The sequence below is a fragment of the Centruroides vittatus genome, unplaced genomic scaffold (genome assembly GCF_030686945.1).
Source record: "Centruroides vittatus isolate TY-2023 unplaced genomic scaffold, ASM3068694v2 contig_2611, whole genome shotgun sequence".
NCBI classification, from domain to species: Eukaryota; Metazoa; Arthropoda; class Arachnida; order Scorpiones; family Buthidae; genus Centruroides; species Centruroides vittatus.
Window position 1 is genome coordinate 14,808 of NW_027121661.1, and position 16,047 is coordinate 30,854.

Genomic DNA, 16,047 nt, shown 5'->3' on the forward strand with positions numbered 1-16,047 from the left:
TTGTGCCTCTTGAATATATTTTTATTATTGAATTATATATAAATAATTTTTATATAGATTTAAAAAAATAAGAAAAATGTGTAAGATTATTTAATTATTTTTGCTGCAATTTTTACAAAAATTGCTTTGCTGATTATATAAATGTTTGTTAAAAAATTAGCTATTAAAAGTCACAATAAAAATCAGTATTACATTTTTATATAAAATTAAGGAATTCTTTACATTTATAAATTACAATACATATTAAAATAACAAAATAAACTGCATAATAAAGCTTATTATTTTGTTAAATTTAGTTTGAAATTTTCATCATATAAGTAAAAGCATTTATATTATTTATGCAATAGTTTAGTAAAATGTATATATAATCACTTTAGGATTTGCTTATACTGATAACAATAATTGATTGATACCATTAAGTGGTGAAAGTAAAGAAGACTACATTTTGTGAAAATTTTGGCTTAACAATCTGACATTGAAAGATTTATTAACTTATAATTCATTCATCATATAATTGGAGTGAGAAATTCCAGCAATTTAAACTTGTACTGTGCTGTGAGTAAATAACAATTAACATGATTAATACAGTGGGTGATTGGTTATCTAACATAATCCATTCCAAGACTTTGTTCGTTAACCGATTATTGATTTACCATAAGTTCTTATGGGAATTTGATTAATTCATTCTTGTAAAATCCAAAAAGTAAAAAATATATTTACTTTCTTACTACGTTTATTTATATGTAATAATAAAAATACACATATACACAGTCTTGCATTTTTATTAGTGAAGTTTTTTCCGTCTGAGGGGGTTAAAGAATCTGTCTAATATCGATTGCCTTTCTCTCTTCAGGATTTTTCAGAAGTAATTAATAGCATTGTAATTGTAGAGATCTGTAAGCCTATTAACCTCAACCTGGTTTGGATGCCATTCTAAGACTGTCGTTCTGAATCAACTTTATTTAAACCAAATAACCGGAGCAAAAATGTTCTACTGTTGTGAATGTTTTTGATGCCTGTTCTGGGCTCTTCTTCAGGCTTTTACGTAAATCCGTTGCAAGCTGTTCATTCAAATTTCAATTTAGAAGGTATTCAATTTCTGATTGAAAATGCGCACGTATACCAAGATATTCAAATATCAGATATTAGTATTAGATTCGAAATTCACACTAGATTCAATTTAAACCATTATAAAACGAATATAAAATCAAATGCCATGCCATGGAAAGCGACATTTCTAATTTAAAATTAATGCATGTGGACTTGCAATCCGCCTTAAATATTTCCATTGCCTCCAACACTTTGAGGTGATCATGATGCGGAGTGGTGAGGATGATACGTGCTTTGTTAAAGTCAGCTGTGATATCCGGGTCTGTCACATAAGTCAAAAGGGTTGTTGTGCATTTATTGTGTAGTATGTCTGACTTATGTTCCTTTAATCTTACCGCTAACGAACGTCTGGTGAAGCCAACATATACCATTTCTCTATTGCATCTGCCATCTCTTACCGGGACTCTGTAGATGCCCGGTAATTTGTCCAGATTGGGATGGTCATTTCCATTCCTTAGTATGCTGTAAATGGACGGACATCTCCTGTACGCTATTCATTTTAATAATAAATGTACAAAAACAAAAGGAACATGGGTCAAAGAAAGTGTTTGAAGTTTCTTCCACTGACTGCAATGCAGACCTCACATCTATGGCGCATGGAATTCTGAACATTCTGGAATAATCCAGGCTCATCTCAAATTTCTCTTGCCACTACTGTGATTCTTGCAACCAGCTCTTCAGCATTGTCAACAGGGGTGTCATAAACCAGTGTTTTCATATGCCCCCAGAAATAAAAATCAAGACTGGTGACTGAGCAGGCCAATGCACAGGACCACCATGTCCGATCCACTGTTGGCCAAATGTGACGTCTAGGTGGTTACGAACATTACAGCTGAAATGGGCAGGGGCTCCAAATGCTGGAACCACATTATCCATTGCATTGATGCAGAAATCTGTTTGTCACCCAAAAATTGTGGCAATACTTGCTGCAGAAAGATCAAGTAGTTACTTCCAGTTAGACGAAATGGCAACAGGTAAGGTCCAATAAGGTGATCCCCACAATACCAGCCCAAACATTAACCGAAAACCGACTCTGTTCTGCACAATGTCGTATTGCATGCAGGTTCTCCTCCACCCAGAAATGGGCATTATGAGTGTTGAATATTCCTTCCCTTGTGAAGGATGCCTCAGTAAACAACACTTTAACAGGGAAACAGGAATCTGTAACACACTTTCCAAGGTACCATTGTGCGAAAGCAATACAAGATGCATAATCATCCGGTTGCAGTGCCTGGACACGCTGCATATGATACAGATGCATGTCATGTTCTCAGAGAATCCTCCAGACACTGGAATGGGAAACCCCGACTGCGTGCGCTACACTTCACGCACTCAGACCTCTGCTTCTGTACTTGCTGTAGCACATTCTCTTCGATGGCCGGAGTCTGTGCTGTTCTTACCCGATCCCTGGCAGCCGTTTGAAATGAACCTGTCTCAGCTAACCTCTGGTGCAGGCTTGCAAAGAAATTATGGCTGGGAATACGCCTCATTGAATATCATTCATTCTGTGTACTGTACAAGTGCTGTGCGGCTGGCCCACTACAATCTGCAGCCCCATACACGAAATGCATATCGGCTAACTCTGCATTCCTATAACAAGCCAACCTTCGAGATTTGAAAATCGCGTAAGTCGAGGTATTACTGTATTTAGTTTGTGCAAATTTACATCCAGAATTGTCATATACAAATCCATTTGAGTTTTAATGAACCGCTTTCAATCGACCCTGCTAATTTTCGTCCTCCGAAGAGTCTATCGACCACTTTTGGGCCCCTGCTCCAAAAAGATTATTTTTATTTATTAACTAATAAATTTGCTCGTCAAGAATGACGGATTATATGATGATGAAATATGAAATGAAAGTGAAATATAAATGAAACAACGTTCAAGAACAGTATTTCATTAAAGAAAACTTCAATGTACTGTACATCAAAACGTTTCTTTTAAAGAATGTTTTTGGTAAATTTATCATTGTGTAGTAAATATATGAATTATCGAAACTAAAATCGCCAGATCGCCATTGCTGCTATTGAGTAAATCAGTGATTCTCAAAGTGGGGGTCGCTGAAAAATTGATTCTAGATCAATTTTTTTCAAATATTTTATAAATTTACTATGGATTCATGTTTAGAAATAATAGAAATAAAAACTATATAAAATAATTTTTACTTAAATAAATTGCACATATAAATAATAAAAAGAATATAAATATTTAAATACGAGCTTAAACATGGGTCCCAAGAAGAATAAAAGTGAAAGTGGTCAAGTGAAAAGGAAAACAGTGAGAACAACAATCGAACTGAAAAAAGAAATCATTGCTAAACACGAAAATGGAGTGCGTGTTTCGGATCTCGCTGTCCAATATTCTATGGCTAACGATATCGACTATTTTAAAGAATAAAGAAACAATAAAAAAATACTAGCGAATTAACTGGGGATTGGAACGCATTAATCCATTTTACATTATTTGTAATGGGAAAAAATGATTTGGAGTCCGAACATATTGGTACTCGAACCTCTTTCTGGAACGGATTATGTTCGAGTACCAAGGTACCACTGTACTCAAAATGTACTAAAAATCTAAGTGTAGCTTTCAATGCTCTCGAAAAAGCAAAATGTACCCGAAAAGTACAAATGTACTAGGAACGGCAACACTGCTCGGGTTACGTCGTTTCGAGTTAAGTCATACTTGATTATACGTCGTTTGTCAATATATATATATATGAAAAAATAAAAATCAAGTTTAAATCATTTTATTCGACTTTACGTCTGTCCGCCACAAATATTGAAGTCGTAATATTACTAGAAAAGCGTTTGAAGCACAAAATCATGTTACTATACAATAAATAAGAATAAAAGTGTATGTAAGTTCGCCGACCTTTAGGGGGGAATCGTTAATCCCGCGACAGGATAATCTAGGGTCGTTCGCGTGTGGGTATGAGGGAGGTGACACAAGTGTCTCACAAAAAGTCGTTTATTTAGACGCAAAGAAACTTACACCTAGTACAGACTTCTTCACGAACGATGAAATTTTTCGAAAGGTCTCAGTCACGCCGGCATTTTCCTGACGTCTTCTACTGTAGGCCCCGGGGCAGCAACATGTGGAGATGATCGCCTCTGGTCACTGGTGGTCTGTCCTTAGTGGCACTAATTAGCAGATCGGCATGATGCAGGAAAAATAAATTGTCTTTGTGCGCGTATTAGCCGTTAGCGGATTCACAGTTTTTGTCCGGCCTCTCCAGGCGTAGAAGGAAGAAGACGTCTCTTCTTCCTCGCTCTGCGATTATCTCGATCTCTCTTTTTCGAATTGTTCATGTTGATTGGCTCTACGTCCCTCTTTTCTCGCTTCTCGATTGGTCCCGCGCTTGTTTCCAAGCGAAAAACGACCCCTGTTCGAGTCACGAGAAAGAACCGCCTCGACAAATCTACTTGACACTTTCCGTTTACTCAAGATGGAAAGAATTGATGGAACTTTGAAACTTGCGCTCATATTTTCCCTATTGTTGTCTAGTCTGAGAGATTTTTGAAATTCAATGCTTTGATATGAAGTTCCTTTTTATTGAAAACTTTTCCCTTTTTCAAATACTAATTGATCTAAATTTCGTATACGAGCGACTTGTCAAAGGTCCATCTATACTGGAGGACATTCGTCTACAATCATTACTCATTACAATTATTGCGTTTTATTTTACATTAGGCTCTTTTTGCCTTTCGACATCTTTCTCCTTTTTTTCATGCGTCGCGGTTTCAAATGACTAACGCGTCTAATACGATCTTTGATCGGCTTTTGTCCCTTTTAACAATGGACGATTTTCTACATTCGTTTTAACAATTTTCTAATATAAATAATTAATGTTAACCCGTTTTTGGGACTTCACATGTATTATTACGACTTAATATCATATTAAAATACGTGCATTTACAATAAATGTTAATACTGTACATCATAAATCCTAAAGAACGAAATATGAAAACATCTGTGACTCTGTGTTGTCTTATTTAGCGGTCTTTATTAGTAAATTTAACGTAAATTAGTTTATTTTCTACTATTGCCAAATAATTTTAATAACTGTATTTGTTATTTAACCTTACAAAATCATTTTATTTTATGTCTTAGAGCAAACCACATTAACGAATAAAGAGTCCGCGATGTACTGTAAACATCAACAAATTGTAAACATGTACATTTACAAGTAGGGGTTAATGTTACCTTAATTTATACAAAATGTATACAGAATGGCGGCTCGTCTCTGATTCCAGCAAGGAAACAGTGGGACGCACGTTCTAACCTAACCTATTCTAATAAATTACCATAATTATTAGCAAACAAATTATTAGAATAGGTTATTAGGTTAGAACGTGTGTTCCACTGTTTTCTTGCTGGAATCAGAAACGAGCCGCCATTTTGTATACCTAGGGTAATATTAACCCAAGTGGGTACGTACTGTAGACATATTCGTAAATTTTGATTACTTTTTTCTGTACTATATTAAATACTAAACTTTATTTGTTTGTGAACTTAAAATAGATTCTTATTAACCACATATTATTGAAAATACATTAATAAATAAAATACAGAACTGGGAATGGTTATTTGTGGTTTAGCCTAGTAAATTCGATTTAAGTCTCTTTTCGACTTAACTCGCCTCTCCTGGAACCAATTACCGACGAAAGGTGAAGTATACCTGTAGACCAAATGTGAAATCTGTTTCGGTTGATTTTATTCAAATAAATTACTTATTACATAAAATAAAATTTGCAATACAAAAATTAAATATAAATGCAATATAAAAATACAAATTTCCAGTCTCGTCACAATACACTTTAAAGGTATATATATCAACGTACCCACAGGTCAAAGTACGCAATATTACACGAAATAGCTCAATTAACTGATCAACTCGTTATATTATAAGCCATATCAGCATTTTAAAAAAATCTAGCACTGTTGCCATTGTTAGTATTTCCTCCTCCTCGCTTCGGAGTGTCCCCAACGATACTCCTGTTTCTGACTTAAATCTGTCTATTATGAATTTCTTTTAGCCGCGACTTTTTTTTTTTTTTTTTTTTTTTTCCGCGAGGTGTAGGACACTGCCATTTCTGTACATCCAATCTACACCGAGCATGTAAAACACATTCCACCGATCTTATTTGCACATTAGCGTAGATAAACCTCAAGAAAATGTCTGTACATCACTATTACGTCGTCGAACCATTTTTAAATTAATCTACATCTTTCGATGTTGCTTGGAAAATGTAGGATTTTTGGGTTGCCCTATTTCATCATCATATCGTTTTTCAACATTTCGTAGAATTCTTGTCTTGACACTTTCATGACATACAGTACCTGTAAAAAAGTTCATATTTTGCAAAAAACGCACTTTATTGCATTCGAAATTTCATTGTACGAGGTTTATAGATCTTCAAGATTATAAAAAAAATATGTACAAAGTTGTACAAAGTTTTGGCAGTCTGTTACAATCATTAATTGTAATTAATTCCGATTAACTTGCCGATATAGAAAGGTGGTATTTTGTTACAAAACTATAAGTGGGAAAAACCATTTACAAGTTTAAATTTAAACTACGTACCCTGAATAAACGTTCCACGATGATTCGGTGAAATACAGCAGAACATCGTTTATCCGAAAACCGGTCAACCGAAAGCATTCCAGTCGGACTGTGTCATGCTGATCGAACGTTTTTGATACTAGATTAACTTCTAAAGTATAATTTTTTTGTTTTTATATTTTTTAATATAGTTATTTTGTTTGCACAAAATAAAGAAATAATTTTTAACGATACAATAGCCTCGGTTATTATTATAAAAATTTTCGTTAGGCTTAAAATCGACGAAAATTCAACACGAAGCGACACGCAACGGAGACAAAATTTCAACATCGGATAAGGTTAATATATTTTTTCGTATATAATCGGTTATCTGAAAAAATCAGTTATCCGAGCCACCCCAGTCCCCAAATTGATTCGGATAAACGATGCTCTACTGTACCTACAAAAAATTTAATTTTGCAACTGAACATTAGAAAACAATTGTCACCGTTTCAGCGCTCTTTTCAACAATCAAGTTGAAAGTCATTTTTGAACAGTGATTAACAATACAAACGGGCCGTATCGCGTTGCAGTTTTTCGTGGATGGCTTGTTTGATGTATTAGGTTTGTTTTTAAAAGGTTATAAGTGAGTACTGTATATTGCATGTTATTTTTACGACTTTTGTCCTGCTAGATTCGCAAAATCTTACATTGTGGGCAGTGGCGTAGCGTAGCGGGGGCAGGGGCGGCATTTTTTCACAATAAATAATAATAAATTTTTGTCATTCGATCCTACTGATCTTTAGAACTAACGCTAAGCAGTCAAACACGAACAGTAACAAAAAAAATTTATTAAAAAGGTGAGAACTGTCACCGACATCCTCGGTCAACACCCGGGCAAATCCAACGAACTTTCGCGCCTCTTTTTCACTTTGCCAGCCAACTCTCGTTGGCATATGTTGCCAGGCAGTGTTCCGGATCTCTGGCGCTGGCGGCCACAATATCTTGTAAAAATTTGAACCATTTCAGTTCATATTTTTGTCACACCTACGATTCGGACCGATTGAAATGAGCACGGAATTTTTCATTACTTATTCTGTGACGAAACTGGGAATCCCCTTTCTTTAAATGAATGTATAATAATGACATTCTTGCTCATTGTAACGACTGAAAACACCGTCTGTACTGACTTGTAAAGATTCCTTGTATTTTATTTAAAGGGGCGGAATTTTCCTCCGCCACGGGCATCTGACACCCACGCTACGCCACTGATTGTGGGCCTATGCAAACTAAGAACTTTTATATTGTAATTTTTCTTTTATACTAAATTTCCATGCTGAAGGTAGCCTACAGATGGGCTACCATCAGCATTAAAATAATTTTAATTAATTGTTAATTTGTTTAATATTTCGTTTTAAATCTTAAATGTAAGAGTTCGGACGTACTTTCGTTCAAATGTCCCATTTTTTTGAAGAAGCGTTCAAATTCACATCTGAAGATTGTATTAGGTTGATAACGTTTGTGTTTTAGTTTTAATTAATAAACGTTTCTCAGCAGCACAAGGTGTTACTGTTACTTCATTAAAAACTAACGAATATTTTAGCTACTTATATGTATTCCTCGACAGACCGTTCATTTACACCAGTGTTTCTCAAACTTTTTGGACTGCGACCCCTTCTGCACTTAAAAATTTCAAAGGACCCCCGAAGAATGAGTATGTGTCGAAAAACATCCCAGAGGGAGGGGGTTAGGCTCGTATTTAAATATTTATATTCTTTTTATTATTTATATGTGCAATTTATTTAAGTAAAAATTATTTTATATAGTTTTTATTTCTATTATTTCTAAACATGAATCCATAGTAAATTTATAAAATATTTGAAAAAAATTGATCTAGAATCAATTTTTCAGCGACCCCCACTTTGAGAATCACTGATTTACTCAATAGCAGCAATGGCGATCTGGCGATTTTAGTTTCGATAATTCATATATTTACTACACAATGATAAATTTACCAAAAACATTCTTTAAAAGAAACGTTTTGATGTACAGTACATTGAAGTTTTCTTTAATGAAATACTGTTCTTGAACGTTGTTTCATTTATATTTCACTTTCATTTCATATTTCATCATCATATAATCCGTCATTCTTGACGAGCAAATTTATTAGTTAATAAATAAAAATAATCTTTTTGGAGCAGGGGCCCAAAAGTGGTCGATAGACTCTTCGGAGGACGAAAATTAGCAGGGTCGATTGAAAGCGGTTCATTAAAACTCAAATGGATTTGTATATGACAATTCTGGATGTAAATTTGCACAAACTAAATACAGTAATACCTCGACTTACGCGATTTTCAAATCTCGAAGGTTGGCTTGTTATAGGAATGCAGAGTTAGCCGATATGCATTTCGTGTATGGGGCTGCAGATTGTAGTGGGCCAGCCGCACAGCACTTGTACAGTACACAGAATGAATGATATTCAATGAGGCGTATTCCCAGCCATAATTTCTTTGCAAGCCTGCACCAGAGGTTAGCTGAGACAGGTTCATTTCAAACGGCTGCCAGGGATCGGGTAAGAACAGCACAGACTCCGGCCATCGAAGAGAATGTGCTACAGCAAGTACAGAAGCAGAGGTCTGAGTGCGTGAAGTGTAGCGCACGCAGTCGGGGTTTCCCATTCCAGTGTCTGGAGGATTCTCTGAGAACATGACATGCATCTGTATCATATGCAGCGTGTCCAGGCACTGCAACCGGATGATTATGCATCTTGTATTGCTTTCGCACAATGGTACCTTGGAAAGTGTGTTACAGATTCCTGTTTCCCTGTTAAAGTGTTGTTTACTGAGGCATCCTTCACAAGGGAAGGAATATTCAACACTCATAATGCCCATTTCTGGGTGGAGGAGAACCTGCATGCAATACGACATTGTGCAGAACAGAGTCGGTTTTCGGTTAATGTTTGGGCTGGTATTGTGGGGATCACCTTATTGGACCTTACCTGTTGCCATTTCGTCTAACTGGAAGTAACTACTTGATCTTTCTGCAGCAAGTATTGCCACAATTTTTGGGTGACAAACAGATTTCTGCATCAATGCAATGGATAATGTGGTTCCAGCATTTGGAGCCCCTGCCCATTTCAGCTGTAATGTTCGTAACCACCTAGACGTCACATTTGGCCAACAGTGGATCGGACATGGTGGTCCTGTGCATTGGCCTGCTCAGTCACCAGTCTTGATTTTTATTTCTGGGGGCATATGAAAACACTGGTTTATGACACCCCTGTTGACAATGCTGAAGAGCTGGTTGCAAGAATCACAGTAGTGGCAAGAGAAATTTGAGATGAGCCTGGATTATTCCAGAATGTTCAGAATTCCATGCGCCATAGATGTGAGGTCTGCATTGCAGTCAGTGGAAGAAACTTCAAACACTTTCTTTGACCCATGTTCCTTTTGTTTTTGTACATTTATTATTAAAATGAATAGCGTACAGGAGATGTCCGTCCATTTACAGCATACTAAGGAATGGAAATGACCATCCCAATCTGGACAAATTACCGGGCATCTACAGAGTCCCGGTAAGAGATGGCAGATGCAATAGAGAAATGGTATATGTTGGCTTCACCAGACGTTCGTTAGCGGTAAGATTAAAGGAACATAAGTCAGACATACTACACAATAAATGCACAACAACCCTTTTGACTTATGTGACAGACCCGGATATCACAGCTGACTTTAACAAAGCACGTATCATCCTCACCACTCCGCATCATGATCACCTCAAAGTGTTGGAGGCAATGGAAATATTTAAGGCGGATTGCAAGTCCACATGCATTAATTTTAAATTAGAAATGTCGCTTTCCATGGCATGGCATTTGATTTTATATTCGTTTTATAATGGTTTAAATTGAATCTAGTGTGAATTTCGAATCTAATACTAATATCTGATATTTGAATATCTTGGTATACGTGCGCATTTTCAATCAGAAATTGAATACCTTCTAAATTGAAATTTGAATGAACAGCTTGCAACGGATTTACGTAAAAGCCTGAAGAAGAGCCCAGAACAGGCATCAAAAACATTCACAACAGTAGAACATTTTTGCTCCGGTTATTTGGTTTAAATAAAGTTGATTCAGAACGACAGTCTTAGAATGGCATCCAAACCAGGTTGAGGTTAATAGGCTTACAGATCTCTACAATTACAATGCTATTAATTACTTCTGAAAAATCCTGAAGAGAGAAAGGCAATCGATATTAGACAGATTCTTTAACCCCCTCAGACGGAAAAAACTTCACTAATAAAAATGCAAGACTGTGTATATGTGTATTTTTATTATTACATATAAATAAACGTAGTAAGAAAGTAAATATATTTTTTACTTTTTGGATTTTACAAGAATGAATTAATCAAATTCCCATAAGAACTTATGGTAAATCAATAATCGGTTAACGAACAAAGTCTTGGAATGGATTATGTTAGATAACCAATCACCCACTGTATTAATCATGTTAATTGTTATTTACTCACAGCACAGTACAAGTTTAAATTGCTGGAATTTCTCACTCCAATTATATGATGAATGAATTATAAGTTAATAAATCTTTCAATGTCAGATTGTTAAGCCAAAATTTTCACAAAATGTAGTCTTCTTTACTTTCACCACTTAATGGTATCAATCAATTATTGTTATCAGTATAAGCAAATCCTAAAGTGATTATATATACATTTTACTAAACTATTGCATAAATAATATAAATGCTTTTACTTATATGATGAAAATTTCAAACTAAATTTAACAAAATAATAAGCTTTATTATGCAGTTTATTTTGTTATTTTAATATGTATTGTAATTTATAAATGTAAAGAATTCCTTAATTTTATATAAAAATGTAATACTGATTTTTATTGTGACTTTTAATAGCTAATTTTTTAACAAACATTTATATAATCAGCAAAGCAATTTTTGTAAAAATTGCAGCAAAAATAATTAAATAATCTTACACATTTTTCTTATTTTTTTAAATCTATATAAAAATTATTTATATATAATTCAATAATAAAAATATATTCAAGAGGCACAATTGGAAGACTGCATATTATATTTATAAGCTATTAAAAATGTTTCCATAAAAACTGCTGCAACGTTCTGGATGACGACAGACTAATTCCTACTAAAATAACAACATAACTTAGCATCAGAATAGTGAAACGATACTTCCACCACCACTTAGGAACTCTAATCCTAAATAATAATATAAACAATATGTATTTAAATTAACTATATATTTACTAAAAAAAATGATATTTAAATGAAAAAAAAGTCTTGCCTGTTCTCTCTCCTAGAACTGTTACTATATACAAGAAGGTAACGTATGCGTACTAGGTCATTATTCTGTACAAGATAATATTTATCAGGAATGTCACCTGCTAGACTATCTGGTGAAGATTGTTGACAATTTCCATATGTTCCTAAAATGAAAAGTAATTGCAAAAATTTTATTACAATTGTAAAATAAATTTATTCTCTATTTCAATTTTTTAACTTTATTTATTACTAGCTGATGTACTGAGGTTACCTTAAGAAAACAGTGAATAACTTTAGGTTCAAAAACTACATGTGCTTTTGTTACTTGATGACTATAGTGTACATTGGATATTTGTTTTTGTTTTGGGGTCAACAAATTTCATTGCTTTTCTTTTGATCCATTTGTAATAAAACAAATTTTGTTTTATTTATGTATTTTTGTATAGATATGTTCCATCATATATTACAGAAATAATTCAAGAGGTTTAAAAAATTTCTCAAACAACAAAGAAAGTAATTCTTAGTAGAGCAATCTGTAACAAAGCAATTTAAAGTGATAGATTTTAAAAGACAATAATTATACTTTAAAGAAACATTGAAAGTTTGTGAAAAATAATATGAGTTTTTAAACAATTTTGCAAACTAACAAGGATTTCCTCTAACACCAAAAACGGGTCTATAAAGTAACAATCGTATTTATAATTTAAATACAAATGTAACTATTTTGGTACTAAAATTTTTATTATACCTAAAAAATCCCACTTCTTTCTAAGCATTTCTATGAAAACTGCATCATCTTACTGTAAATAGTTTGTGAGTTATTAATTTTTTTAAATTTCTGTGACTTTTGAATCACCAAGTATTTATTTTTTTCTATTAACATTACTTATTTACAGGGTTCCTACTCAAATTCTTGTTTTGAATTCCCTGACTTTCCCTGATTTTCCCTGACCAACTTTGTCCAAATTCCCTGACCTTCACATTTCTTAGTGTGGAATATCGACATAATGAAACAGCATTTTATTTACCGTGAACATTGATTGAATATATCTATCCCTCTTTTTTGCACAGTTGATATGTTTCAGAGACTGCCATATTAAAAAAATACAGTACATACCGGTACATCTTGTAGAAAAATGTTTGATAGAATTCAAAACTTCAATATAATGAAAAAATAAGCAATTTACAAATGACACATGAGCTTTTTATTTTATCATTATTTATCAATATTATTTGTATGTAAATCTAGTAAATACAAGATAGCATAAAATTCAGCAATCATCAATATTCTTTGATATACAAATAGTACTGTACTGTACTTAAAATGAACTCTTGACTTAGAAACACATAATTTTAAAATCTTTCAACAAAAAGAGTAACTTTTTTTAAACAGCAACATAATTTTAACAAAAAGTTAAATTTAAAAATTTTCAAATAAAGCATTTGTTCCCTCATAAAAAAAATCGATTATGTAAAAAAAGAAATAGTTTTCTTTTGTCAACCACATTATTTCAAAATGGTGTAAAAATAGATTGTATATAAAGAGGGATAGGTGTAAGTTTTTACTATAGCTTCTCTAACAAATCCACTAAATCTAGCAAAAAGTAGCTGAATTGGCAACTTGTTAAAAGAAAAAAAATGTTTCGTTGCCGCCATTTTGATTTTGGTTTCAGTGTAAAGGCCAGAGTTTTAATAATTATTTTTAATAATTTTTATTTATTATTTAATTTCGCATTAAATTTTCTTAAGAATGCAGACAAAATTTATCTATTTTAACCCTTAATTACAAATCTTATAATTATTGCAAATCATATCACAAACCATCTTTCTCACTTTTATAGCAAATTTTAATAAATGAACTAATGTTTTCAGCAATCTTAAATAGCCTTCCTCAGGTTTAACATAATTTCAAACGTCAATTAGAACATAAGATTTGAAACTTCACGTTTCGCTTGTGAGATATGACGACTCTTTCCCTTTGGGAAAATAAAAGGGATAAAGTTAATTCTCCCAACGTCAGGAAAGTCGAGGGACTAATAAGTTGTGGGAAACATGGTACAGACGGACGAAGACACCTCTTTACCATTTAACCCATTTATTGTAAAAATATGCTTACAATATAGCTAAAGTTGTCTTCGTTTCTCGTCTTAAGTTCATAGTGGTGGTAGTGGAATCCGGAGCAATGTTCGGTGAACAATCCGGAAAAGAAAGTTCATTTGATTTCTGTTTGATGTCTAGCACTAACATATATCACTCGTGTTTTTCCTGAGTTAGAAAAGTCCTCCTTTTGAAAGGCAACTGTTAATTTGTGGAAGGAAAAGGTAGCCCTCAATCATTTCCTGGATTGGTTTCGGACCATCACCCACGCTTTATGATGGGGATCTAATGGATTCTCCGATTTACTTACATCAATCGAAGAATCCGAGTTCACAGAAGTATTCATTGTCTTTTCAAACAATGGAAAATCCAACTCCAATCCAAATGATCGATCTTGAGAGCTGCACTGTCTTGACTATTTCTCAAGTTTCTATAAAAAAATTTTTACTCATTCCTTTTTTTCATCTAATAATTTAATTTTTTTACGTTTTTTCTATTTTAGTGAGACTTGTATTTCTATGACATCATAGTATTACAAAAATTAGGATTCTTAAAACGTATAGAATTTAAATAAAATAAAATAAATGCACTCAAACCTGTTTTTGTGCGGTGGATAGGAACCACATAAAAGAAAACGCATTAAAAAAAATAAAAAAATATAAAAAAAAACGCAGGAAACTTCACGAGTAGCTATAAAAAATAGTTTTCCCAACACAAAAAGTATATTTTTATGTGGTGAATTGGGACCGCATAAAAAAAGTCTCACTTGAAAAATAACTCAAAATCATACAAAATAACTAGGAATTGCTTCTTTAACTCCTTGGGCCTTTTTCTGCCCTAATGGGGAAAAAATCCTCTAAGAAGTTTATTTTTTATATTAATTATTTCCACTTAAATACGAATCTAACATTAAAAAAATTTGCCGGGAAATAATTCCTGCGAAATAAACACCATCCCAAAAAGCGGTTTTACAGAAAAACTATATAAAAAGTTAAAAGTAATCTTTAAAAAATACTTTTATTTGATAAATATAGCTGCAGGAAGTGTTATTCTTTCATTTAACAAGGCATGAAATTTCGCACCTGCAGTCTACATTTAACACAATGTTTCTGATTTTTATGCTATTAAAATAGGAGGGAACCGAAAAAAAGGTAAGAGAAAAAAATTTTACTTAATAAAAAATGAAAAAACTTGATGTCATAGAAAACATCCAATAGAGTTTTAAAAATTTTACAGAAGTCAATTATGTTCCAATTTGATTGAAATTTTCATATACCGCACAAAAAACAGGTTTGAGTGTACAGAAATAAACATCAAACGAAATTACAATTATATGTTAATAAAATATAGAAGTTCAGTAGAATTGTAACTACAAATCTTTTTCTTTTGCAACATAACTATAAAAATTGTGTTGTTGTTTCCACAAAAGATAATCAAATTTATTTTAATTTTTTAGTAATTTAATTTTTTTTAAATTTACCAGCTTTTTAAATTTATAATTAATTATAAGCAAGTTAACATTTGTTAAACTATCGGATTACCTAGATGATTTTCAAAACGATAACTACAGTATATCTATTACAAGTATGATGCCTAAATTTGCCAAAATCAGTGGATATTTGTTACCCAACATCATTTCTGTTAAACTAATTATTAAACTATGTATCGAAGTTGCAGAAATTAACGGGAGAGGGGGAAAAATATGCTTGTAGTACAGTTCTTTTCAAGGAAAGTTGTAACAACAAATGTAAAAAACTACTAGTCGGCACCAGCATTTTACTGTAAATGTCGGGTAGCTATTTATAATTTTTTATGTTGTATAGTAATGTTTTAAACGTGAAAAACAACTAAATCACGGATTTTTACTGATCTATTTAGCTATTTTGAAGTGAACAATCTAATAAATTACGATTTCAAGTTTTAAAAGTTTGTAAACTACTTTTTAATTAGTTATTTTTATTCTAATTAACAAATTCATCTTTTTATAA

The 16,047-nt window shown here is 32.9% G+C and overlaps 1 long non-coding RNA gene across 1 annotated transcript; it reads right to left on the reverse strand.

The window, feature by feature from the left end:
* Positions 1–11,738: 11,738 nt before the first annotated feature.
* LOC136971594 (uncharacterized) lies at positions 11,739–12,218 on the reverse strand. Its single transcript, XR_010880187.1, has 2 exons — positions 11,985–12,218; positions 11,739–11,899 (listed from the first exon to the last, which is right to left on the reverse strand). It is a non-coding gene; the product is annotated as an uncharacterized lncRNA (long non-coding RNA).
* Between the last annotated feature and the right edge of the window lie 3,829 nt (positions 12,219–16,047).